Source organism: Chionomys nivalis, chromosome 15 (genome assembly GCF_950005125.1).
Source record: "Chionomys nivalis chromosome 15, mChiNiv1.1, whole genome shotgun sequence".
NCBI lineage: Eukaryota > Metazoa > Chordata > Mammalia > Rodentia > Cricetidae > Chionomys > Chionomys nivalis.
In genome coordinates, this window is record NC_080100.1 from 5,504,059 (window position 1) to 5,532,016 (window position 27,958).

Sequence of the window (27,958 nt, forward strand, 5' to 3'; positions counted from 1 at the left end):
AGTGTTCATGGTAATGCCCCACAGCATGCCCTTGGATCAGGGAGTTCCAGTCATGTACCTACTTGAGACAATATCACATGTTGTTTATCTGTGTAAGCTTTATCAGAAGGAAAATAGGACATAAGTATCTACAAATCTTCTTATCATATACTTTTTTTTTCAAATCTTCTTATCAACAAATATTTTTGGTGGTGATAAAGACCTTACCACATTTCCCACACAAAGAGGGCTTCTATTCAGAATGAAAATTTTTGATATCTTTTATGATATCAAGAAGTAAAAATATTTTATGAACATTTTAAGACTTGTACTATTTCACCTCAGTATAAACTACCATGTGTTGAGAAATACTGGTCAGCTTACTAAAGGGTTTGTAACATTTTTCTCACTTGTGGCATTAATGTCCAGTAAAAATTATCAAGTATTTCAAAAGTTCTTAGTGAGTACAGAATATCTCGGCATGTTCTTCACACTTGTGTGCTTTCTCTCACAAATGAATTCTTCGATGTTGCTTGAGACCAGAAGACTGGTAATAGCTTTTCCCACAGTCTTCACACTTGTAACGTTTCTCTCCAGTATGAATTATCTGATGTTTAGAACGTGCTGTAGAACTTCGAAAATCCTTGCCACATTCTTTACACCTGTAGGGTTTCTCTCCAGAATGAATTCTTTGATGATCCCTAAAGTTTTTCATGTTGTTGAGCACTTTGCCACATACTGTACATTTGTAAGGGTTCTCTGTATCGTGAGTTAATTTGTGCTGACATAAGTATGATTTTCTAGAAAAGGCTTTTCCACATTCTTCACACTTGTGGGGTTTCTCTCCAGAATGTATTATCAAGTGAGTAGAAAGAATCCGGGAAGTCCTAAAAGCCGCACCACACACTTCACAATTGTAGGGTTTCTCTCCTATATGAATTCTTTGGTGTTCAGAAAGTGATGATGGACAATGGAAGGCCTTGCCACATACTTCACACTGGTAGAGTTTTTCTCCATTATGAATTCTCTTGTGCACAGAAAGCACTGATGGAGCATGGAACGCCTTGCCACATACTTCACACTGGTAGGGTTTCTCTCCTGTATGAACTCTCTTGTGTTTAGAAAGCAATGATGGACAATGGAAATCCTTGGCACATACTTCACACCTGTAGGGTTTTTCTCCAGTATGAATTCTCTTGTGCACAGAAAGTAACGATGGGAAACGGAAGGCATTTCCACAAACTGCGCACTTGTGTGGCTTTTTTCCTGTATGAATTCTCTTATGCTTAGAAAGTATTGAAGGATAATGGAAGGCCTTGTCACACACTTCACACTTGTAGGGTTTCACTCCTGTGTGAATTTTCTTGTGTACTGAAAGCAGTGATGGAGCACGGAAGGCCTTGTCACATATCTCACACTTGTAGGGTTTTTCTCCAGTATGGATTACTTTGTGCTTAGAGAGTAATGATGGAACACGGAAGGCCTTGCCACACACTTCACACTTACAGGGTTTCTCTTCTGTATGAATTCTCCTGTGTACAGAAAGTAATGATGGAGTATGGAAGGCCTTGCCACACACTTCACACTGGTAGGGTTTCTCTCCTGTATGAATTCTCTTGTGTTCAGAAAGTAATGATGGAAAACGGAAGGCCTTGTCACATACTTCACATTGGTAGGGTTTCTGTGCTGTATAAATTTTCTTGTGTTCTGAAAGTACTGTTGAAAACTGAAAGGCCTTACCATTTACTTGACAATTGAAGGGTTTCTCTTTTGTAAGAATTCTCTTGTGTTTATTAAGTAATGATGGAGCATGGAAGGCCTTAGCACATACTTCACACTGGTATGGTTTCTCTCCTGTATGAACTCTCTTGTGTTCCTTTAGTAACGCTGGAACACGAAAGGCCTTATCACATTCTTCACACTTGCACGGTTTCACTCTTAAATGAATTCTCTGATGCTTACTAAATTTTGATTTCCAATCAAAAGATTTGCCACACTCTTTGCATGTATAACATTTTTTCCCTGGTGAGTAAAAGTTGAGAAATAAATGAAAGGAGAGAAACATCCTTAATATTTACAGTGCTCATTTATAAAAATAGAAATATTTATTCACACTTGTATTATCCTGTATAAATAATAAGTTATATTCAACTTTCTATACCTGTTTTAACAGAGTCTAATTTATAACATATGATAGCTGTAAATCATGTAACCTTCCAGTGAAGGAAGATCACAACAACATATAACATGTAAACAAAGGAATATTAATGGAAGTCAGTCTTGTAAGGAAGGCATATAATCAACAATTAAAAAAAATCTTTAAGGCTTTATTTGTTAAAATACAAATGAAATGCCACTAAATTTCCCCTTTTTGTCTAATTATCCTAATGGAAATGTCCCTTAAACAAATATAAAAATCTTATGATTACATAAAAACAAAGTAGTCAAACTTTGAAAATACCTAAATATACTCTCATATATATGTATGCATATACATATATGTATAAATGTGCATGTATACATTTTCATATATACATATACATATGTGTATGCCACACACATGATATACATATATACGTATACACATAATGTATATACACATATGTGTATGTGCATGTATGTGTATGTATATGAGAGCGTATATTTAGGTATTTTCAAAGTGTATATGTGTGTGTGTATACTTTTAATATATAGAGATTTGGTTTTTGAAATTTTCAGAGTTAAGTTGCAAAAGAAGCCTGTCCATAATAATATTAAAAATACATTTCAAGGATTCAAGACAGGAGTTTTATGCATATCTTATGAAGATAATACATATCCAAGTTAAAGTTCCTTTAGAAATGGCAGAGTTTGACTGTCACTGAATGAGCCTTAGATCACCCTACACATCTGACAGATATCACCATTTGACAGAAAGAGATCCTTAAAAGTGATTTCCACCAGAACATTGTGCACTAATGCTCAGGGAAAGTCTCGTGTTCTAGCGGGTCTCTGAATTTCCACTGTCCCTCATTTCTATACACCTGCTTGCACGGCAGCTGCTGCTGCCTGTTTCTTCACATCAGAAGGTTCTTGTCGTTGCTCCAGAAATGTCAACAGGTATGGCTTACAGGATGCAAGACCTGATTTTGGGAAAAGGGAATATCATTGTTAGTGGGTTCTCCAGGGGATAACATGTCCTCTCCAGAAGAGTGTATAAAAATGAGAAAATATAATCAAAGATTATAAAGAATTATTTTTTCATGAGTTTCCTTATGGTCACATTAGACATGCTTAGGAGGAATTTAGACTTTGCAGGTCTTGAGCTTCATGTCCCTCAGTTACAAGGGAAAATAATAAAACTGAAGTGTGTGACAGAATCTTTAACATGCATCACCCACCCCTGCTCATGCATATAGCATTAATATAAAGAGTACATGTAAAAGGTGGAAGGGCACTATGAACACAAGAAGACATGAACTAGTTCTAAGATACATGAATTTTCCTGAGTAGCACTATGAACTTCATGGTTGGAATCACAAGCTCCCATGAGATATTTGCACAAAGGGAGGTGGTCTCATGCTGAAGACACCATGGAGATAATCCTCACCCAAGAATACAAAGTTGTTGTAATTCTCCAAAATCACATCCTTGTACAATTTCCATTGAGTAGGGCCCAGGCATTCCCACTCCTCTGCAGAGAAATAAATGACCACATCCCAGAACGACAGCATTTCCTGAAATAAAGTAAAAAGAGTGAAAAATGTATATTGTGTTGATTAAAATGGTAAGAGTTTAAATAACAAAAAATATCATATGCGTCTTGATACAAATCTAATAGTAACCTAGAGTGAGCGGAGAGATAGAAGTACTTCAGATATAGGTAGAGTAATATCCCTAAAATGCTTCTGATATAGTACTATGATGTTATACAGGACTCATCATTAAGAAGAGTACAGCAGAATAACCTAGAAACTCCCATGAATATTACACTTTTAAGAATCATAAAATAGAAAGAGAAATATCTATAAAACAGTGTGTTGGGGCTAGAGAAATGGCTCAGCAATTTCCAGGACTGGCTGATCCTCCAAAGGAAGATTTGGGTTTGATTACCAAAAGCCACATGGCTGCTGACAACTATCTGTAACTTCAATTCCAAAAGATCAGATAATGACTTATAGATGTACATAGTGAATCAACTATACAGATATGCCTCAGTTAGGGTTTCTATTCCAGCAATGAAACTCCATGACTAATAATCAAATTTTGGAGGAAAGGGTTTATTGGATTTACACTTCCATAGCACTATTCATCAGTAAAGGAAGTATGGACAGGAACTCAGACAGGAAAGGAACCTGGAGGCAGGAGCTGATGCCAAGGTCGTGGAGGGGTTCTGCTTACTGCATTTCCATGATTATTTTACTTTTATGATTTTGTTAAAATTCATACATTGTAGAAGTTCATTTTCAATGCCATTTGGATGACCCCACACCACAAGAAAAGGAATAGAAAGAAAAATGAAACATTAATGCTAAAAATATACAGTTGTTTCATAATTAAAAAGAATAAAGGAACATGTTGTGAACAAAGTGAGACACACAAACCCGATAAAATAACATCTAATTTTGCTGCAGTTAGGCTGACTGTAGGATGTGCCTGCCTTTCTTTTTACTACAGACTACATATCTAGTTCTCACAGAAAAAATAGACTACATGAGAAATCAAGCCAGCATCTCCCCTCAGAACATAACGAGTTCTATGGAAATGTTTAGCAATAGGAATTACTTAGATGAAGACCAAGACACAGATTTTAAGAATACATAAACTTCATCAAAGACTATACAAAGCTTTTAAAAGACATGAAGAAACACCTCAATGTCATTAAAAACTGCACCAGCCTTTCTTAGGCTGACAACCACCTCCCAAATCATGACACAGCGAATTATTATTAGTTTTGAATGATCAGCCTAGCTTAGGTACTGTTCTATTTAGCTCTCTTAAATTAGCCTGTTTCTTTTTATCTACCTTTGCCCTAACGGCTTTCCACATTTCTTTCTGTATCTCTAACTTTCACTGCTTCTCTATATCTGACTGGTTGGCAGCTGCCTTCCTTTTTGTCTCGGACATCTCCCTCATTCTCCCCTCTTCCTCCTTCTCCTCCTTCCTCCTGCAGAGCCTAGATTTCTCCTAATATTTATTTTCTCTGCCCTTCAGCCTCACCTATCCTCCCTCTGCCTAGTTATTGGCCACTCAGCTTTCTATGAAACAAAACCGACACACCTTTCCATAATTAAGCAAATGCAGCATAAACAAAAGTCACACACCTTCACACAGTTTAATAATCCACAGCATAAACAAAAGTCACACACCTTCACACAGTTTAATAATCCACCACATAAACAAAAGTAACACACCTTCACATAGTTTAATAATCCACAGCATAAACAAAAGTCACACACCTTCACACAGTTTAATAATCCACCGCATAAACAAAAGTAACACACCTTCACATAGTTTAAGTAATAATCCACAGCATAAACAAAAGGAACACACCTTCACACAGTTTAATAATCCACCGCATAAACAAAAGTAACACACCTTCACACAGTTTAAGTAATAGTCCACAGCATAAACAAAAGTAACACATCTTTGCCTAGTTGTGAAAGTCTACACATTTCCCCATTTTGTCTAAATAAACAGAAGGGTTTTAACTTTAACAAAGAAAAACTATATAAAAAAGAAAAATTATCAAGGAAGGATTACACTTACAATATCCAGTCCATTTGTATTTGGCAAATTCAGAGAAAGTATTACATTATTAATCCTATCTTGGTGAGTCTAAAATTTGTACCTACTTTACCTGCTATCATATATAAGAAAATTATAACTATAATTATCCAGTGTTCCACTTCAAAAAAGACCCCAGAAGGATATAATATTACCTGAGTAAACCATAAGTGTATTGCAAACCACTTCTAAACATATAGAAATGGCAGACATTCACCCAAACTTCCTCTGTAATACTGGGACATCTGTCTCCAGCCTACAGATTTAGAACATCTGTCAAACTTTTCTATGAAACAGAAGTTTTATTGTAATGTCCTGCCTTGTTTTGTCAAAGTTCAGCAATCATTTTCCTTTCTGTGCTTGTTGAATTTAGACAGCATACTGTCAGCAGTCAAGGCAAGCACAGTTTCCTGCCCAAATGAAAGCAAACTCCATATAGAATTTCTTCAGTGCCCATTATCTTCTCTGAAGTAAGCTGGTGCTGCCAGAAGCAAATGTTTCTCACTGTCCTGAAAAGTCTTAGGTTAGTAAACATCTTAAATGCTATATTCCGTAGGTCCTTAAAATGTTGATGATCACCTATCTATCTAAAATGTATCTGTTTAAACTTGAAAGCATACCTACCATGACTCCAAGTTTGATTATCATAGGGGACTAACGAGTAACTTGTATTTCTTAAGTATACATCATATTTGTAGATGAGCTTTATAAACACAATACCCCAAACAAGAATAGAAACTTGAATATATAACAAAAATAGTTTTAAATTTGTATCAACGTACCAAAATTCATGACAATGCAAAATATTTGAGGTTAATAGTTGTCTTTTTATTCTATATTCCTATAGTCCTCCAAAATGATAACAAACCTCCATAACCCACCAAATGACCAAAAACTGCCCACCAACGACTTGGCAATGTGGATGTTATATTCTCTAGAGTATATGGCTTTCTGTTGTCTATGGGCAAAGGCATCTTTTTAGGTAACCTGAAAAAATTAAGATACTGACAAACTGCTGGAAAAACCAGCAATAACATATGTTACCCAGTCTCTGTGCAATGGGAAAGCACAAGGCTTATCTGGAGTCCTGGCTAGATTAGTTTGTGAGGCTGGATTATCGCAGACAGCAGTCTTGAAACTGTTCTGGATGCAGAACTCTGAGGAAACTGCATCAGAGGTGCCTTGAGAGGTTAAATCAACTGGGTCACCTGTTTTCATTGGCGTCTGGTCCCTTTGCTCTGAAAACACACATACTTTCTTTTTTTTTAATTTTATTTATTATTTATTATGTATACAATATTCTGTCTGTGTGTATGCTTGCAGGCCAGAAGAGGGCACCAGACCTCATTACAGATGGTTGTGAGCCACCATGTGGTTGCTGGGAATTGAACTCAGGACCTTTGGAAGAGCAGGCAAGCAATGCTCTTAACCACTGAGCCATCTCTCCAGCCCAACACACATACTTTCAAAGATAATATACATATCTGCATTAACACAAGTATGGACTGTGCACTGTACACAAGCCAGCCGAAGATAATGTTTTTATTTTATGTTGAGTAGGTAAAATATATATCACCCACCCTGTAGTTTTTCTAGGTTTATTTCTTTATATCTGTAGCCAGGATTTTTTTTGGGGGGGGGTTCTTCCCTGATCAAACCTGATCTCTATCAATCTTAAACGAATCCACAGCATTTTATTTCCTTAGAAACAAAAGCACAATCTCTTTCCCAAAAGCAATACATTTTTTACTTCCATTAAAAGACATTCCTAATGTATTTGGACTGGTTTAATTTAATTAATGTCACAATCTCATGTCTTTCGGCTGCTGTTGTTCAGTCATCAGCATTCAAAAAATTCAAAATTAACACAACATATAGGATTTAGATTCTCTGTGTATTTCCCATCTTCCCTGGCTTATTTTTTCATATTACTTTACTTTTCTCTTTATCATTTTAAAACTACTTACTGTTTTCTATGACTGTCTATATCCCTTTTTGCTTCTTTCTTAAGCCTATGGGCATTGTGAAACTGTAACCTGTTTAGAGACTTGTTTTATATCTAGATCTGTCTTTAATAAGTGGTTGCAGCTGCATATTTGCATATCAAGTTGGTTCAATGCCCATGAACCTCTCTGAAGTAATTGGTTCTGCCAGAAGCTGACAAGTCTCACTGTTGAGAAAAGTCTAAGTTCTTAAAACCTTTTAGATGCCATATTCTGTAGGTCTTTTAAGAGTTGAAGATTAAGCCGGGCGGTGGTGGCGCACGCCTTTAATCCCAGCACTTGGGAGGCAGAGGCAGGCGGATCTCTGTGAGTTCGAGACCAGCCTGGTCTACAAGAGCTAGTTCCAGGACAGGCTCCAAAACCACAGAGAAACCCTGTCTCGAAAAACCGAAAAAAAAAAAAAAAAAAAAAAAGAGTTGAAGATTATTATATAACAGAAATACGTCTCTGTTTATCTAGAAAACCTAACATGACAAGTTTGACTATCATAAATGACTATTAATTTTTAATTATACATTTCATGCACATCATAGGAAAAATCCATCAAGATGAAGTCTGAATTCTGAACATCTATGCTCCAAATACAAGGGCAACTCACCTAGGACGAGTAGATGACAGGAAATAATCAAATCGAGGGCTGAAATCAATGACATAGAAACAAGAAAACAATACAAAGAATGAATGAGAAAAAAGTTGGTTCTTTGAGAAAATCAACAAAATAGACTAACCCTTATCGAAAAGAAAGAAAATATGCAAATGAACAAATTAGAAAAGAAAAGGGAGGCATACTTCAAACACCTGTACTCTACAAAATTGGAAAAGTTACAGGAAGTGGACAATTTTCTGGATAGGTACCACATACCGCAATTAAATCAAAAACAGATAAACAATTTAAAAAGAGGGTAGAAGGGGAGAGGGGAGGAAGAAAGGAAAGGGGGAAAATGTAATACTCAATAAAAAAACAATAAAAAAGAAACAAAATCATTTTTTTCTGCTGTCTACAAGGAACACATTTAAGTGATATTCTTTACATTTTCCCAATGGAATAGAAAATAGGTTTTCAAAAATATTTTCTTTGGTATCCGTTTTAACATCTCCCTTTTCATTCTGGTTCTGCTACTGTGGTCATGAACAGAATGGTTCCTTGGGACAAGAGTCACTCATTCTTATAAATGAATCTGATGTGAATTTGTTGATCATTTGAATCCTTTCATTTAATTTCAATAATTTCTCTTCTGCTCTTTCTTATTTCTTGCCATCAGGTGGGTTTGGATTAGGTTGGTTCTTGTTTATCCCAACTATTTTTATTGTATCATTTAGCAATATTTTTGGATGCTCTTTCTCATATTTTCATGTAGGCAATCAGAGCTAAAACCTTTGCCCATAGGATTGATTTCAAGAGGTTCCAGAAATTTAATCTTATTGTTATTTCATTTTCATTCACATGTGACTTTTATATATAAATGAACAAAGTTAAGGAAGAACTTAACGGGTCTATAATGGACCCAAAACAAATGGGGAAAGTGAATTTATAATGAAAAGTCTTCCAGATAAAAAAAATGATTCCATGCCTAGATCGATTCACAACAAAATTCTCATGGACATCCAAAGATTTACAGCTAATCATTTTTCAAATTTTAAAAAAAGAAACAGAAGGACCATGCCAAACTACTTCTATGAAGCCAATATCATTCTAATAACACAATTAGGTAAAGATAAAACAATAAGAACAAAAGAACACTAGGGAACAATATCCATAATGAACACAGATTCAAAATGCTAATAATCTTTTTTAATCAGATAATCTTTTTTGATGTGTTTGTGTTCTCTTTACAGGTTTTTTTTTTTTTTTTTTTTTTTATCTGACATAACCAAAGTTGGCTTATCCCTTGATAAGGGACGATTCAACATACACAAGCCAATAAATGTAATAAACCATGTGAATATTCTTAAGACAAAAAAAATCACTAGAGCATCCCAACAGATACAGAAAAGGCCTTGAACAAAATCCAACATGCACTCATGATAAACGTGCTAGAGAAGGGAGGACTAGATAGAATACACCTCTTATGAAATCCATGTATGAGGAAACCTCTAACCCAAATCTTCCTAAATGAGGAAAACATGAAGCAAGCAACTGGCTAAGTATAAACTATCCAGATCCTTTCCCAGTTTTGCTAGGAGCACTAGCTGGATCAATAAGTCAAGAGGGATAAATTAGAAGAAAACAAACGTATGCCTATTTTTGGATGATATACAAAGATAATCTCAAAAGAAACACTGAAAAATTTCTAGACATACAAACAAATTCAGCAGTGTGGAAGAATAAAGAGTCAACTTGCGCAAGTGAATAATTTTCTACACATAAACAACAAATGTAGAGAGAAAGAGATCACGAAGACATACCTATTCACCATGGCCTCAAAGAATACAAAATGTCTGGGAATGCAACACACCAAGGAGGTGAATTCCTTTTACCTGGAAAACTTTAAATAAATGAAGAAAGAGATGGAGAAAGACATCAGAAAATAGAAAGATATCCAATGCTAAGTTATTGGTAAAATTAACACTGGCAAAATGACCATTTTACCAAAATTAATGTACAGATTGAAAGCAATCACATTCAAACTTCCCATCTCATTTTTAACAGAAATGAACACTATCATACAGTTCATATAGACTCACAAAAAAACCCCACATAGCCAAAACAATCTTGGAAAAAAAGAACAAATACAGGAGGACTACTCTAGATCTCAAGATATAAGATAGAGGCATAGTAATAAAAACAAGATAAAAGGCTTAGAAAAGACAGACATGCATGCTAGACCAATAGAACAAAATCAAAGAACCAAACATGAGCACATATAACTTCAGTCATTTACCAGTTCACAAAAATGACAAAATATACACTGGAGAAAACAAAGCATCTTCAACGACTACACCTAATAAACTATGTTTTTAAGAATCTTTTTTTTAAAAAAATACAGGTCTCATGTAGCCTAGGATCACCTTGAATTTGCTATGAAGCAGAGGATGACTTTGAACTCTGGGTTTCCTGACTCTTTCTTGAAATTCAGAGTTGACAGGATGAGCCACAGAATAGGCTTAATTCGAAATATCTATAAATGTCTGAGGCCTGTAGGTGCACGGGAGCACGCTGCTCTATCATCCCTACAGTGTAAGGAAGTTCTTTCGATGTAGAAAGCAGTATGCGTTTCCCACTTCGCATAATGTTACTATTTTCCCTACAGATTAGCAACCTTAACTGAGAAGTGGCCATTATTTTAAATATAGTTGGGAAATCACTGAAAATTCCAGTGGAAAGGACAAGGTGATTTGAAGCCCATGTTTCCTAAGAGTAGACTTCAATGTCACGAGCCAGTCTCCAGCACACTTGGTTTGACTGAAGATAGCAATATATGTAAGAGTCCATGAAACAGGGCGAGGAACTAGGCAGGAAAATTGTCAGAAAGAAGCTGTGCTGTGCCTGGTTGTGAGAGAAAAACTCTTGTGGAATTTCAGTACTGTGGAGACTGGCATGTTGCAGGTTCAGAGAAGAATTCCCTGCTTTGGGTTGGTTTTACCATTCAGAAACAGTCATTCCTTGCATCAGTCTGTGGTGGACCGAACAATTTGTGACAATAGATGAAACTTTTAGAATGTCACCCGTCATAGTACATGAACAATAGAGTATCCACCAGTGCATTTTAAAATTGCCTTGACCAATGGCATTCTTTGTTCTGTAAACCCATGAAACTGCTTCCCCTTTGGAGCATGGAATTTGGGGTACCCTAAATTTGTGTTCCCAGGGCATGGTCACTCAAATGGCTTCAGATTAAACTGTCTCTTTTCTCCTTTAAGATGAGAGCTGAACGTTTTGTATTGACAAGAACCTACTATGTGCAAATCACAGGAACCTGAGTAAGCCACAACCTTCCAAAATCATCTTTTATTGTCTCTAGCTCAGCACAAAAACTTGGGTAAATACTTCTAGCACTGTTCAGGGAACATCAGAGGACTTGGATGCCACGTTCAGTGGCAGAGTCTGTTTAAGGGAGTTTAGACACTATCGGTAAAGTCAGGAGACAGAAGAAAAGCTGTGACCAGAGGGCAATGTACAGAGTCTGCCAGGTCAGTAGGACCATTTCTCCCCTCCTTCACACAGACATTCAAGTCTCCTCCTGTCAATCACGAATTCCGTTTCTCTCATCACACCAAGTCCTCTCTCATATCTGAAAAGGAGTCTAAATTTCTGACATCACACAGTCTGAAATGGAATTGGATGCTGTGTTAACTGTCCAGTCTTTTTCCACTCTGCACTGCGAAATCCATAATTATCTGGATTCTGCAAAGAGAGGGTCAAACTAACTACAAGATTATTCTGTGGGTATATGGGAGTACAATGTGATGATTTCAGTCACAGGAGTGACTTATATGATTCCTATTCCTATTTATGGAGGCTTCCATAAATCTAACAATTCATTCCAAGGGAAAAGGAACTAACAGCTATGCAGCAACTGCCCTCACAGGACTCTTTGCCTCTGGAAACTGGGAACTTTAGGAACATCTGCGAGATCAAACCAAGAGTAATAGGCCGGACACAAAGTTTAACAGGAGCAATTTGTCCAAGTATTCAACATGTCATGTGAAATCTGACTACAGCCATGCAAGCAACGGTCAGCTAGGAGCATGCTACCCAGCCAAGCAGGAAAGTTAGCTCTCCAGCTCCTCAAACACCAGCGGTCACAGACCCAGCCTGCCTGCCAATGTGATCCTGTTCTTTCCAAACTTCATTCCTTGGCTACTGAGCCCTCCAGACCCAGAAGCACAGGTGGGCTCGGGCAGCAGGGGCGTCCTAGGAGACTGGACACTCACAGCACATGGCTTTGGCGTGGCGCCCTCTCCCCTCGCAAACCCGCACACAGGTTCAGTGGCCCAGCCTAGGTCAGCACAGCATCTCCAGGTCAGCTTCTCCCGCCTCCCCGCTAAGCAGCCCAAGTCAGTAACCTCCATGCCGGACCCGCCACCTTGCATAGTCCCTCAGATCTGCAGGACGGCGCTGCACCCTGCACCAACCTCCATGTCGGGGATCCAAGCCCAGCGCTGAGCAGGACGCTCGCCTAACTTTGGGGAGAAGCTAAGTTTCAAGACTGAACGCGGAAGTTCTGTATCCACAGCACCTTCTTGTGTCGTCATAGTGGTCTGGACTACATTTCCCATAAGTCAGCGCGAAGGACTTCCGATATCCCCCCCCCCCACGCCCTCCAAGGTGATTGTTCAGTGACTGGGTTCCTGCTGAGTTTTGTGTGGATGAATTTGTAAGGAAAGAGGCTTGAACACAGGGACAGTCACGGTGGATCAGGTGGATCAGGCCGTTTTAGTCCTGCGTTCTCAGCACCCGGTGTTAGCTTGTGAGCCGAGCCTTTTACCAGTAATGGTTATTTCCGCTAATACCTGTAAGTTTAAAGCTCGGGTCTACTTAGTGTGGGATCTTACTACTACGTGAAAACTCACATTGGTCTGTTTTACTAAGAGTAAGGAAGCAGGAAGCTAATGTAGGACTAAGCATCATCTCCTCAAGATGCTTTTTGAAACCATCCTTGGTAATCCTGCTGCTCATGCAGCGTCTCAGGTGCTTAAGACAGAAGACTCAGAAAACAAGGCTAACAAAGGATAATTTATAGATGTGTTTTATCTAAATACACGGTAGAGAATGGACAGGGGTAGCTTAGGGTAAGGGCTATGCCACTTGACTATAATGAAGGTAGCTTTGGTTTAATACCAGTAACAAAAATAAATAATCCTTGTCCTTCTGTGCTTAGACACAGTGTGAGCCAGACATGGATCAGACTCCAGGGCCGGCATAGGGTTCATATGAACGCTGGAACCCACAACAGTGAAGGGCATCGGTCAGGGCCACGGAGATGGTTAAAATCAATGAACGAAGTGAAAATTACCGATCTCTGATGTTTACTTGCGATGAACTTCCAGAATCCAACTAAAGATCTTTCCACTTTTCTGTAAATTGTTTCCACACTTTCACCCATTTGTTTGTCTAAGTTTTGTGTCCACTCTACCTTCCCTCATTTGTGCTAAGCAGAACACTGAGATGATTCCTCCTCGAATACAAGGGTGTCAGAAAGGACCATGGATTGCACGCACTGTAGTGAAGAAGCTACATGGAGTACTGAGAATGTCCATCTCTTCTTTGAAAGTTTTTGGTGCATTTCATGCTTGAGACAAAAATACAAACCCCATCACAAGGAAGATTTAATGTTTTCATTATAGACTTCATGTGAATGGAGACTGTGAAGTTCATAGTCAATTCCTTTATTCCAGACTATGTTTTACCCCAACTCAGAACAACTTCCTCAACTTAGAGAAACTAGATACAAGCAGTGCTTCCACCTGGACATTTGACTGACAAGTCTGTCTAGAATGAGGTCCTGTCTGCTCTGTTTTCCTCCCTAGTGCTGCAGTGAAGGCATTGTCAGCAACCTTAAGACTTTCTTAAGAATTTCTGAAAAAAAAAAAAAAAAAGAATTTCTGAGCATGAATAGTCTTCCAATATGTGTGTGTATGGGCACTTCTCCCCAGTATTACGTCATTTTATTTACAAAGTAAAATCCAATTTGAAAGATTCACAAAGTATTTAACAATTTCTAGAGTAGAAAAGATTCCGTTCCATAACTAATCTGAGACTCAAGGCAGTTTCTTAACTGTGAGTTCCTAGAAGATAAAAACTGACTACTTCCACCATGCACTGACAGTGAGCAAAGATTCTGAAACTAAAATGAAAGAAATACAACACAGTAGGGATCAACCCAAAATTCAACAGGGCAAACACATGATCTGACAGCTCACTGAAACTGCTGCACTGGTGTTGACTTCAAAAGACTTATGTGCTCCACCCTTCCAGTTCTGCCCGAAAGTCACAGAGCCCCCTCCCCAGCATGCTCCATTCATTGCCTGTAGATATCCTTAGCAGGCCCTGTACTTATCTCATTCATAGTCTTGGCATATCCAATATCCCGGACAATGTAATAATTTGGTTGTATAGTATTTAAAATCAAACAGTGAGGCATCGTGGTGCACTTTAATTCCAGCACTCTGAATGCAGAGGCAGGCAGATCTCTGGGAGTTCAAAGACAGCCTGGTCTACAAAGATAGTTACAGGACAGCCAGGCTATAACACAGAGAAACAAAAACAAACAAGCAATCACAACCAAAAAAAGATCCCCTGAAAAACAAAAACAAAAGAAAAAACACTCTGTGACCTTTCTATAAGTCATGTGATTGAATCTCGGAAAGCTTAGCTGTGTCAAAGCTTACAATACTATTTCAAAACTTAAATTGTCTTGCATGATCTGCATGAGTCTGACAGTAATATCTTAATTTTTTTTACCATATATTTTCAGCATGCCAAACATCAATGCCATTTTAATTGCAAACAATACCTCACATTTTCAACATTCCTTATTAACGGGATTGATCTTTTACACAAATTCCCCTCCAGTCATTACTTTTTACGGGAGGATGAAGACTTTGCTACACTCTTTGCCTTCACACAATGTTTTCTGATGTAATTAATTTCCTCTCCTGAGGTCTATATGTTGTACAAAGTTATTGCCAGAGTCATATGTAGAAGGGTTCTACATAATACGAATTTACTCATGGCTAGTTTGAGTGGAGTTAAAAATCAGAAGCATTCCACATTACTTGTATTTGTAAGTTTTCTCAAGAAATTTCCTGATATGATGTGTCAACTAATGATCATTGGTGTTTGTAGCAGATTCTCTTATATGAATTTCTTATATTCCATGTGTTTAGATTTGAGTTTCCTTTCTTTTCATAGGATTCCTCTACAGTTTGCCCTTTATGGTATTTGAATCCTGATAAAACCAAATAAAATTTTTATAATATTCTTTGTATCAGTAGGGAATTCCTACACTATGAATGCTTTAGTGTACAATTAATGTTGAATAAACCTCAAAGCCTTGTGATATTATCTCAAGTATGAAGGCTCTGATGATAACTAGTGTATAAAGTGTGATATTATCTCAAGAATGAAGGCTCTGATGATAACTAGTGTATAAAGAAGAGTAGAAAGTCTTCCCATATTGTTTACTTAGTTTTATTTCTTTTGGTGTGATTAGCACCATGACTCAAAACTACTTAGGGGGAGAAAAGAGGTTATTTCATTTCACTGTCTGCATTTCATCTTCCACGGAAGCCAGGGCAGGGGAACACAGATGAAATCTAGAGACAGTAGGTGAAGTAGAAACCATGGAGAAATGCCACTATCTTCTTCTTACACACCCAAGACCAGCTCACTAAGAGTGGCACCCACAAAGTGCACTACCATCATCTAGTGGTCTAGAGTCTCTTATGTCAATTCGAATTCATGAAAATGACCCACAGACACACCCAACGGTCAGTCAGATTCAGGGATTCCCTCAACTGAGGCTCCATCAGGTATTGCTTGTCTGTGTGAAGTGGAGAGCAGAAGGAAATCTGCATTTGTAAAACATCTCATCGGTGAAGAACCTTTGGTGCTGATGAAGGTTAAAATATTATATAAGAAGTTTCCAAATGATTTGGATGTATAGACTTTTGTGTTGACAATAGTAATATTATTGAAGACTTCCCCACACTTTAGGGTGTGTTGAGTTCCTTACTAGTATAAAGTCTCAGAGGACACTTCTGACATGAAAGTCAGATAAAGGCCTTGTCATAGTCTTAGCATTTGTAGTACACTAAACCTATAAGTACTCTATGACGTGGAAACAGGCATGAAGAACAGCTAAATACCCGGGATAGTCTACATTTGCAGACACTCTTTTACCTCAAGGGCCGGATGATGACTCTTTACAATTGTAGGCATGTTGCTAAGCTTGAGAACTTCCTCTTTTTTTTGTAAGGAGTCTTCAAAGACATCAATACACACTTCACAGTTGTGGTGCTTCTCAGGATAAATTCGATAGTGGTCAGAAAGAAATCATTCAATCAATGAAAAATTCATTACATTCTTTACATGAGCATGGCTGCCTTCACTCTGTATTCTTTTGTGCTGGGTATGGTCTGAAATATTATGAAACTTTACCACATTCCTATGCTTAGGGCTCCTATTGAAAATGAAAAATGTCATATGTTCTGTGGTCTGAAGAAGTGTAAAACATTTAATGAACACCTTAAAATCTTCACTCTTGACTACAGTTGAACTATCTTTTGTTGAGAAATACTAGAAAGCTTACTACACAGCTGGCAACAATTTTCACACTTGGGACATTTCTCTACAATGTGGATTTTGGGTGTTTCAAAAGTTCTTTGTAAGTCTCAAAGTCCTTGGCACATTCTTCACACCAGTGTGCTTTCTCTCACAGGTGATTTCTTTGGTGTTGCTTTAGACCAGAAGACTGGTAAAAGGTTTTGCCACATTCTTCACACTTGTAACATTTCTCTCCGATATGAACAGTCCGATGTCTAGAACGTGCTGTGTACGTTCTGAAGTCTTTGCCACATTCTTTACACTTGTAAGGTTTCTCTCCAGAATGAATTCTTTGATGTTCTTGAAGACTTCGAGAACTGTTGAGCTGTTTGCCACATTCTTCACATCTGTAAAGTTTCTCCATACTGTGAAGTAATTTGTGCTTAGTTAGGTATGACTTTGTAGAGAAGGCTTTTCCACACTCCTCACATCTGTATGGTTTCTCCCCGGAATGCATTACCAAATGACTGGATATTTGCCAGGAGGTGCTAAAGACCTCACCACACACTTCACACTTGTAGGGTTTCTTCCCTGTATGAATTCTCTTATGTACAGAACGCAATGATGGGGTATGGAAGGCCTTGCCACACAGTTCACACTTGTAAGGTTTTTCTCCTGTATGAATTCTCTTGTGTGCAGAAAGTAATGGTGGAGCATGGAAGGCCTTGCCACATACTTCACACTTGTAGGGTTTCTCTCCTGTATGAATGTTCTTGTGGTCAGAAAGTACTGATGGACAATGGAAGGCCTTGTCACACACTTCACATTTATAGGGTTTTCCCCCTGTATGGATTCTTTTGTGTCTAGAAAGTACTGATGGAGCATGGAAGGCCTTGCCACATACGTCACACTTATAGGGTTTCTCTCCAGTATGAATGTTCTTGTGTACAGACAGTAATGATGGACAATGGAAGGCCTTGCCACACACTTCACACTTGTACCGTTTCTCTCCTGTATGGATCCTCTTGTGCACAGAAAATAATGAAGGAGAATGAAAGGCTTTGCCACATACTTCACACTTGTAGGGTTTCTCTCCTGTATGAATTCTCTTGTGTATAGAAAGTAATGATGGGAAACAAAAAGACTTGCCACATTCTTCACACGTATAGGGCTTTATTCTTAAATGTATCCTCTGGTGGTTAGGAAGTTGTGAGTTCCAATGAAAGGTTTTACCACATTCTTTGACTGGGTATTGTTCGTTGCCTGTTGAGTAAAGGATGAAAAATGAATGAAAGCTGAGCAAAATTCTTTATTTTTACCATGCTTATTTTTAAAAACAAAACAATTACTCATTATTATAATTGCATTTCCCTATGGAAAAGTATTTCAATGTGGAAAACACATTTATACATAATTTATGTATATAAATTATATGTACATGTTATATAAACTATAATTATATGTTACAATGTACACACATTATATACGTAATTTATACATATTCTAATGCAGAATTTTGTTTTGAAAGGCATGAAAGTTACATTGGATAACCAGATGACTGTCATTACAATATTAAATAACATATTCCAAAGGTTTAAGATAGGAAGATTAATGAATATTTTATGAGGAAAATAAATACCCAAGACAATCATATTATAAAAAATCAGTTCACTAAGAAACGACAGAGCTTTGGAATCACTGCAAACACAAGCTAACCTTATGGGAGGAGAAGAATAAAGTGTGGGGAACTCGGAGCATCATAAACATCTGAGAGATGTCCTCCACAGAAAGCAAAGGACAGAAAGGGAGATCCCTAAAAAATGATTTCCACTGAAACCTCATTTCTCAGTTCTAAGGATAAAGCCCAGATTTCTGCTGGACCACTGGTCTCCCACTCTGCTCCCTGACCCCTCATCCCTACACACCTGGCTGTGTGGCGACAGCTGCTTGTCTCTTCATGTCTGAAGGCTCTTGTTTTTGCTCCAGAAATGTCACCAGGTATGGCTTTGATGAAGCAAGACCTGATTGTGTGAAAAGGAAACAACATTGTTAGTGTGTTCTCCTGGGAATCACATGTCCTCCCCAGGACTGTGTGCAGAGGGAATGAGAAGACACAATAAACGATCATAGAGGAACAACTCTTCATGTGTTATATAACGGGCACATCAGACTGCTTCAGAGAAATTTAGGATTTGAATGTCTTGAGGTTCTTGGCCCTTAGTTACAAATATTAAAACTGATGAGTGTGAAATTCTCTTTAACATGTACGCACCCTGCTCATGAGATTGAATTTCTAACACTACCACTCACTGTTGTAAGTACAAATTCCATCCGACAGTCTACAAAGGTAGCAAGTTTCATGCGGACAATCATTAAGAATTTATCATAGAAGAGATCCTCACCCACGAACACAAGATTGTTGTAAATCTCCAATATCACATCCCTGTACAAATTCCACTGAGCAGGACCCAAACATTCCCACTCCTCTGCAGAGAAATAAATGGCCACATCCCAGAACGACAGCATTTCCTGAAATAAAGAACAATAAATGAATACCATACATTGCATTTATTAAAACTGTCAGTAATACCATGAAGAATCATGTGCTTCTGCATACAAATCTAAAAGTCATTAAGAATGAGAGGAGAGCTAGAAATGCTTCTGATATAGGTAAGCAATGTCCCTAGAATAAGTCTGATGTAGTACTGTGATGGTATATGGAACTCATCTTTAAACAAAGTAAGGGCAGAAGATCCTAGAAACTCCCATGGACATCATAAATGGAGAGTATGTGAATCTATGAATCAGTATGATGGGGCTAGAGAGATGGCTCAGTAATTACGAGGATTGACTGTTCTTTCAAAGCACCTTGTCTTGATTCCCAGAAGTCACATGGTTGCTCAAAACTGTCTGTAACTTCAGTTCCAGAGGCTCAGACAATCTCTTAGACATGGACACTAGCAAAATACCCACACACAGAAAATAAAGAGCAAAATTTTGAAAAAAAATATACCTCTAGTGTCCCATGTTTGTATTATAATACAACACCTATTATATACATTTCTCACAGTAGAGAGCCACGGTGACGGACAAGGTACTTTTCAACATATTATATGCAATCATGAATAAGAAATACGATGAAGATGCAGACCTGATGCAGCACCTCTGCGATGAGGTCTGGGATCCTGACCATGTAGAGAATGATGCAAGCAACAGTGTAGCCAGGGACATGAATTTGATCAGACAAGAGATAGATAATAAGTTTATCATTAGGAAATTTAGAAACAAGTTTATTCAATGTGAGGAGTTACACTGTCCCAAGGCATCCTCAGAGGACCTCATGAGAGAACAATGGGCAATACATTTCTCTGTCCCTGTCCAATAGTGTACTTGGCTAGGCCAGTCTGACACAGGATCCAATGCCATGAGAGAGCCAATCGGGCATTTACTGGGAGATCTAACTCCTCTCCAGCCTGATAGCATAAGCACATCAGGTGGGACCTGATGAGAGCTGGTGCCCGTCTCCGTGTGTACTAATGGCTGGTCTCCTCTGTTGTCATCTGCCTCTCTCCTGCCTTGCGTCTCTACTCTGTGTTCAGAAATCTAACATTATCCATTCCATCTCAAATGACTATATTACATCCTTATGCAGCTGAATAGTATCCCACATTAAACAGGTGCACCACAATTCCCTGATTATTTTACTTTTATGATTTTGTTAAAATTCACACAAATTATAGAAATTTATTTCTAGCCTCCTTTTGATGAATCCAACACCACAGAAAAATGAATATAAAGAAAACTGAAGCACGTGTGTCAGAAGAAGGTAGAGCTGCCTTATAACAGAGAAAAGTAAAGGAAACTGCTATGAAGTCACACACAAACCTAGTAAAACAACATTCAAGTTTGCCACAGGTAGCCTGACTGCGAGGGTGTGCCTGTGTTTTCTCCCACAGACCACATGCCTAGTTCTCACGGGAAAAATGAGAGACCAAGCTGACTTCGTCCCCCAAACATTGCACACTCTGTAGAAATGTTTACCAAGAGATGAACAAACCAAGACACAGATTTCAAGGTACAATCATTAACTTCATCAAAGACTACAAAAAAAGTCTAAGGAGGACATGAAGACATATCTCAATGCCATTAAAGACAATGCACACAAGGAAGATAAATGTCTGGCTTATGCCAAAGAAAATAAAAACATAAGAATGATAGAAATGACAAAGATAATCCATCATTTGAAGCCGGAATTCAATAAATGGAAATACTGAAGACAACTCTAGCAGGAATGGAGATGGAACTGAAAAGCCCAGTAATTCAAAAAGAAAACTCAGATGAAAGACTTACAAGAGAATGAATCTAGCAGAAGATAGGATGTCAGAACTCACAGATAAAATTAAAGATCTAGATAAAATAAGCTAAGAATATGAAATAATAGTAAGAATAAAAAATCTGCAGGAAAAAAAGATAGGAATTATAAGACAGTGTAAAAAGACGAAACCTTCAAATTATTGGCACAGATGAGGAAAAAATCCCCAGGCAATGCCACACACAAGATCTGCAATAAGATCATAAAAGAAATCTTCCATAAACTAAGGAAAGACACATCCATACAAATATAAGGAGTAGAAAGAACACTAACTCGACAAGACCAGAAATTATGAGCCTCATGATATACTAAAATCTCTAAGGAAAAGAACACATTTATTTGTATAACAACCTGTAGCACATATCAGAGACAGATAATGGGGTTCAAGGTGAAGATCAGAAAAGCAAAGCAGCCAACCACCAGAGAGTCCCTTTACCTCTGCCAAATCTTCAGACCAAAAGGATAAGATCCTGTCTTCACAAATCCTCAAACTCCACACTTGAGTGAGTTCCTGTCTCTTCCCCTTTATATTCATTTCTCCGCTCAGCCACATCACTCCTATCCCCACCTGCCTAGTGCTGGGATTAAAGGTGTGTGACTCCCAAACACTGGGATTAAAGATGTGAGCCACCACCACCTGGATCTGTTTTTGGATGGGTTTTGTGTAGCCCAGGATAGCCTTGAACTCACAGAAATCTGACTGCCTCTGGGTGTGTGCCACCACTCCCTCGGCTCTAGTGGCTTACTTAGCTTTGTCTTCTGATCCTCAACCAAGCTTTATTTATTAAAGTACAAATAAAATATCACTACAACAGCCAGTCTCTCAATGGAAACTCTGAAAGCCAGAAGAGATTGGAGAAATGCATTCCAAATATGAAAAGACCATAACATCCAAGCTGAGCTACTACCCAAAGCAAAACTCGCTGTCATAGTTGAAGTAGAAAGAACTATACACAATAGAGTATTGAAAAAATTATATCCTACCAACCCATCCACATCTCATTCTTCACAGAAGTGAACGGTATCAAAAGTTCATAAAGAATCACAAAAGATGCCCACATAGCCATAGCCAGACAATCTTGAGCAAAAAGAGAGGTACCACTCCTGACCTCAAGATATAGTACAGAGCCAAAGTAATACAAAGGAAAAATGGAACCATCACAGAAAACAAATATGTAGACCAGACAAATAGAACAAAACTGAATTGTTACACATGAGCATAGATAACTTCAGCCTTTTAAAGGTTACAAAGATGCCAACAATATTGGAGAAAAGAAAGCATCTTTAACAAGTGTTCCTGAGGAAATAGATTTCCACTTGCAGAAGACTGAAATTACATCTGGATCTATCATTGTATAGGAAAAATAACAGCAAACCAACCAATTGCCTAACGCTGACAGAAGGGAACACAGGAGGTAGCGCATATGAAATGGGTGTGGGGAAGGGTACTGTGAACAGGACTTGATTTGCTCCAGAAAAAAAGGTTAGTACAGCTACAGAAATAATAATTGGGTAAGAGGAAGCCACAGAACAGAAGAGAATTTGCCAGGCGGTGGTGGTGCATGCCTTTAATCCCAGCACTTGGGAGGCAGAGGCAGGCAGATTTCTGTGAGTTCGAGACCAGCCTGGTCTACAGGAGCTAGTTCCAGGACAGGCTCCAAAACCAGAGAAACCCTGTCTCGAAAAAAAAAAAAGAGAGAGAGAATTTTTGCCAGCTATAAACCTGATCGAGGAGTAAACTCCAGAATATACAAAGAACTCAAAAAACAGAATCCAAAAACAATAACAATTAAACAAAGGGCCCATTCTCAAAATGGGTCTGAGACCTGAACAGAGAGTACTCAAAAGAGGACAAAAATGTCAGAGAAATATCTCAAAAATTGTTCAGGTACTGAGCGATTAAGGAAACACAAGTCTAAACAATTCTGAGAGTTCATCTTACCACAGTCAGAATGGCAAAGATCATCAAAACTAACATGCAATGCTGGAGAGGGTGTGGGGAAAAGGGAACCTTTATCCACTTTTGCTGGGATTGCAAACTATTAGCCACTCTAGAAATCAGAAAAGAGAAATTCCAAAAAAGTTAAAAAATAAATCTCCTATATGCCCTAATTAAACTACTTTATAATAGTTCAAAGATCCAGTTTCCTGGCCATGTTCATCGCTGTTCTATTCATAAGAGGTAGGAAATGGAAATGACATAAATATCCTTCCACTGACAGAACAATAATGAAAATGTGGTACATATCCATTATGGAACACTGTGCAGCTGTAAAGAAAAATGGAATTCACTGGTAAATGGAACTAGAAACGATCACATTGAGGCACCCAAATCCATAAAAACAAACATTCCATGTCTTTTGTCATCTGAGGCTTCTAGATGAAAATCATGTTTTTTACGTATACTGAAGTAACTGCAGAATCCCGGAATGTAAAAAATGACTTTGTGGGATGTGTAGTGGGCACAGAGGACTTTGTCTGCACATAGGCACTTGAGGAACCTGGAATTTAAAGCATACAGAGTTCTTCCTTCGAGGGAAGGAAAGCAAAACCCGTTTTCTGTCCAGAAGCCTACAGCGGATTTCAAGCCTGCTGACTTTGTTCTATCTGTGTGGGTACAGCTGATGCTGCCAGAGACCCTCCTGCAGACCCTTGTAAATTAGTTTATCTCATCCATCCTTCAACCCGTTTTTCTCGTTCAGTCTACAGTTACAAAGAGTATCCCTGTAGTCACATATGTTCTGTATTTAGTTTACACTGTTCCTCAAAGCAATTTATGTATACTCTGTTATGCATATGGGCTTGGATTATCACCAGAATTTTCTCTTAATTGTGCGTGTGCATAAATGTGTCTGATGTAACGCCCTGGGGGCACACTCCTGACATTTGAACCAATACCTGCCCCTGAATGTTGCTGGGCAGAACTGCCCTCCTGCTTTCCCTGCTAGTTATTTGGCTAGTTATGAAGTTCACAAACACCCCTGCAGGGTGCTGGAGAGTAGTGACAGAGAGAAGACAGGGCGGATGTGACTTCATGAAGGAGACTGAGAAGAACACTGGGGCATTGATTACGGAGAGACATGACTATGGAAGTTGACAAGTGTCCTTGACTCGGTGACAGAAATTTTTAACTCATAATTGAAAGTGGTTCTCAGGATTATTCCTTTCTTGGTGTTGTTTCTTTCGTTACCACCTTACCACAAACAAAACAATTGAATAGTTTTTGACAGAGTCTCCAGGACAAATTGAGGCAAACTTTCAACTCCAAACATGTCATTGCATTTGCAAACTGTCCTAGACTCACCGCCTGAAATGATCTGATGGAGAAGGCAGGGTGCTTTTCCCACTTCCCACTTCTACGATTTTCCCTAGAGACCAGCAACATTAACCAGTGTCTATTATTTTAAATACGGTTGGAAACTCACTGAAAATTTCAGGAGCTAAAACAAGGTGGTTTGAAGCCCATGTTTCCTAAGAGTGCGCTCCAATGTCATCAGCCAGTCTCCAGTGCACAAACACTTGACACACCCTTGGGCAGTATGTGCAAGAGCACATGAGCTAGGGGGAGTGGCTGTGGAGGAAAATTACTGAAAAGAAGCTGTGTCTGACTGTGAGTGAAAACACTTGGGAGGAGTCTGTGTCTGCAGAGACTGAAGGGCCACGTGGAGATTCATTACTGTGGGGAGAAGACTGGAATGTTGCAGGTTCAGAGAGTAATTACCTTTCCTTGGGCTGGTTTTATCCTTCAGAAACATTCATTTCTTCTCTCACTCTGTGGTGGACCAAACAGCTTATGACAATAGATGAAAGAGACTTTCAGAATCCACTGACTTGGCAGAATGTTAACTTCCATCTATTCAAATGCCAACAATGTCACCAGATAGTTTCTTAAGCAGACAGAATAGGTCCCCATCTCATAGTACCTGCCAATGTATTTTAAACTTGTCTTGATTAATCACAGTCTTTGTTCTGAAAACCTATGAAACTGTTTCCACATTGGAACAAGTTATTTGGGATAACGAAACTCTTCGTCCCAAGGGCATGGACACCCAAATGACTCCAGACGAAGCTATCCCGTTTTCCTGTCAAGAAGAGGGCGGCAGTTTTCCCATGAACAGGAAGCTTCTATAGGCAATCCAAAGAACCCTCAGTGGGCGACAGCCTTTTAAATTTATCTCCTATTGTCTTCAGCCCACCACGAAAACTTTGTCAAATCTTTCTAGACCTATTTGAGGAGCATCAGTGGACCTGGAGGCCACATTCAGTGACTGAGTATGTTTACCGAGTGCAAACAATGCAGATAAAAGAAAGAGACAGAGAAGCACACAATGCGAGGACAATGTACAGCGCCTGCCAGAATAGCAGGGCCGTTTCTCCCCTTTCTTACACAGACATTCAAGCCTCCTCCTGTCAATCATGAGGCCCATTTCTCTCATCACATCAAGTCCTCCCTCACATCTGAAAAGGAGTCCAAAGTTCTGACGTCACACAGTCTCAAGCGATACTGATGCAGTACTATTGTCGAGTCTCTTCAACTCTGCAGTGTAAAATCTGTAATTATGTGGATTGCACAATGACACATCAATACCAATTACAAGATTATTCTGTGGCTACACAGGGGTGTTAATGTGATGGTTCAAGTCACGGGCGTGTACATCAGGGATTCCTATTCAACCAGAGGCATCCATTACAAACCATGCCACAGGGGACGGAACTAACCTTCCATATAACAATAGCCCTCACAGGGCTCTGTGAGCTTAAACCAGGAGCAGTAGGTTGACCATAGAGGATAGGAGGGAAGAAGTCTAGAAGTCCTGGGAATTATGACTACCGTTAATATGCGAGCAAGGGTCACGAGGGAGAGCACGCTTCCCAGGCAAGCAGGAAAGTGAGTTCCCTTTACTCCTCAGACCTGAGCAGTCACAGACCTTCTCTGCCCTTGCAACCGGTTCTTTCCAATTTCCATTCCTAGGCTATTGAGCCAGCCCTGCAGTCCCAGAAGCACGGGTGGGCTCGGGCAGCAGGGGCGTCCTAGGAGACTGGCACTGGCACTCACAGCACATGGATTTGGCGTGGCGCCCTCTCCCCTGTCAAACCTGCACCCGGGTGCAGTGGCCCAGCCTAGGTCAGCACAGCACCTCTAGGTCAGCTTCTCCCGCCTCCCCGCTAAGCAGCCCAAGTCAGCAACCTCCATGCCGAACCCGCCACCTTGCACAGTCCCTCAGATCTGCAGGACGGCGCTGCACCCTGCACCAACCTCCATGTCAGGGATCCAAGCCCAGCGCTGAGCAGGACGCTCGCCTAACTTTGGGGAGAAGCTAAGTTTCAATACTGAATGCGGAAGTATCCAAGACCCGTCTCGTGGCGTCATCGTGTTTGGAACTACATTTCCCATAAGTCAGCGCGAACAACATCCGGGATCGCACAAAAGGTGATTTGTACAGTGCCTGTGTTCAGTCCAACCGCTTGCTGATGAAGTTGTAAAGAAGCAGGCTTGAGCACAGTCACAGCCACAGAGGATCAGGCTGTTTCAGTTCTGCGATCTCAGCACCCGGTGTTAGCCTGTGAACCGAGCCTTTCACAGCAATGTTTACCACGTTTCCTAGTTATTTCTGCTAATACTTGTCAGTTTAAAACTCAGGTCTACTTATTTTTGGGATCTTACTACTGCGTGAAAACTAAGACTAATCTGTTTTACTTAAAAATAAGGAACTAGAAATGGATCAAAGACCTCAATATCAGTCCGAACACACTGAACCTGATAGAAGAGAAAGTGAGAAGTACTCTACAACACATGGGCACAGGAGAACACTTCCTACGTATAACCCCAGCAGCACAGACACTAAGGGCATCATTGAATAAATGGGACCTCCTGAGACTGAGAAGCTTCTGTAAAGCAAAGGACACTGTCACTAAGACAAAAAGGCAACCCACTGACTGGGAGAAGATCTTCACCAACCCCGCAACTGACAAAGGTCTGATCTCCAAAATATATAAAGAACTCAAGAAACTAGACCGTAAAAGGCTAATCAACCCAATTATAAAATGGGGCACTGAGCTGAACAGAAAATTCTCAACAGAAGAAGTTCAAATGGCCAAAAGACACTTAAGATCATGCTCAACTTCCTTAGTGATCAGGGAAATGCAAATCAAGACAACTTTAAGATACCATCTTACACCTGTCAGAAGGACTAAAATAAAAAAACACCAATGATAGCCTTTGCTGGAGAGGTTGTGGAGAAAGGGGTACACTCATCCATTGCTGGTGGGAATGCAAACTTGTGCAACCTCTTTGGAAAGCAATATGACAATTTCTCAGGAAATTCGGGATCAACCTACCTCTGGACCCAGCAATACCACTCTTGGGAATATACCCAAGAAATGCCCTATCATACAACAAAAGTATATGCTCAACTATGTTCATAGCAGCATTGTTTGTAATAGCCAGAACCTGGAAACAACCTAGATGCCCTTCAATGGAAGAATGGATGAAGAAGGTATGGAGTATATACATATTAGAGTACTACTCAGCAGTAAAAAACAATGACTTCTTGAATTTTGCATACAAATGGATGGAAATAGAAAACACTATCCTGAGTGAGGTAATCCAGACCCAAAAAGAGGAACATG

At 39.1% G+C, this 27,958-nt stretch overlaps 1 pseudogene; it reads right to left on the bottom strand.

Moving 5' to 3' along the window:
* Positions 1-26,682, bottom strand: LOC130887667 (zinc finger protein 728-like; annotated as a pseudogene).
* Positions 26,683-27,958: the final 1,276 nt, after the last annotated feature.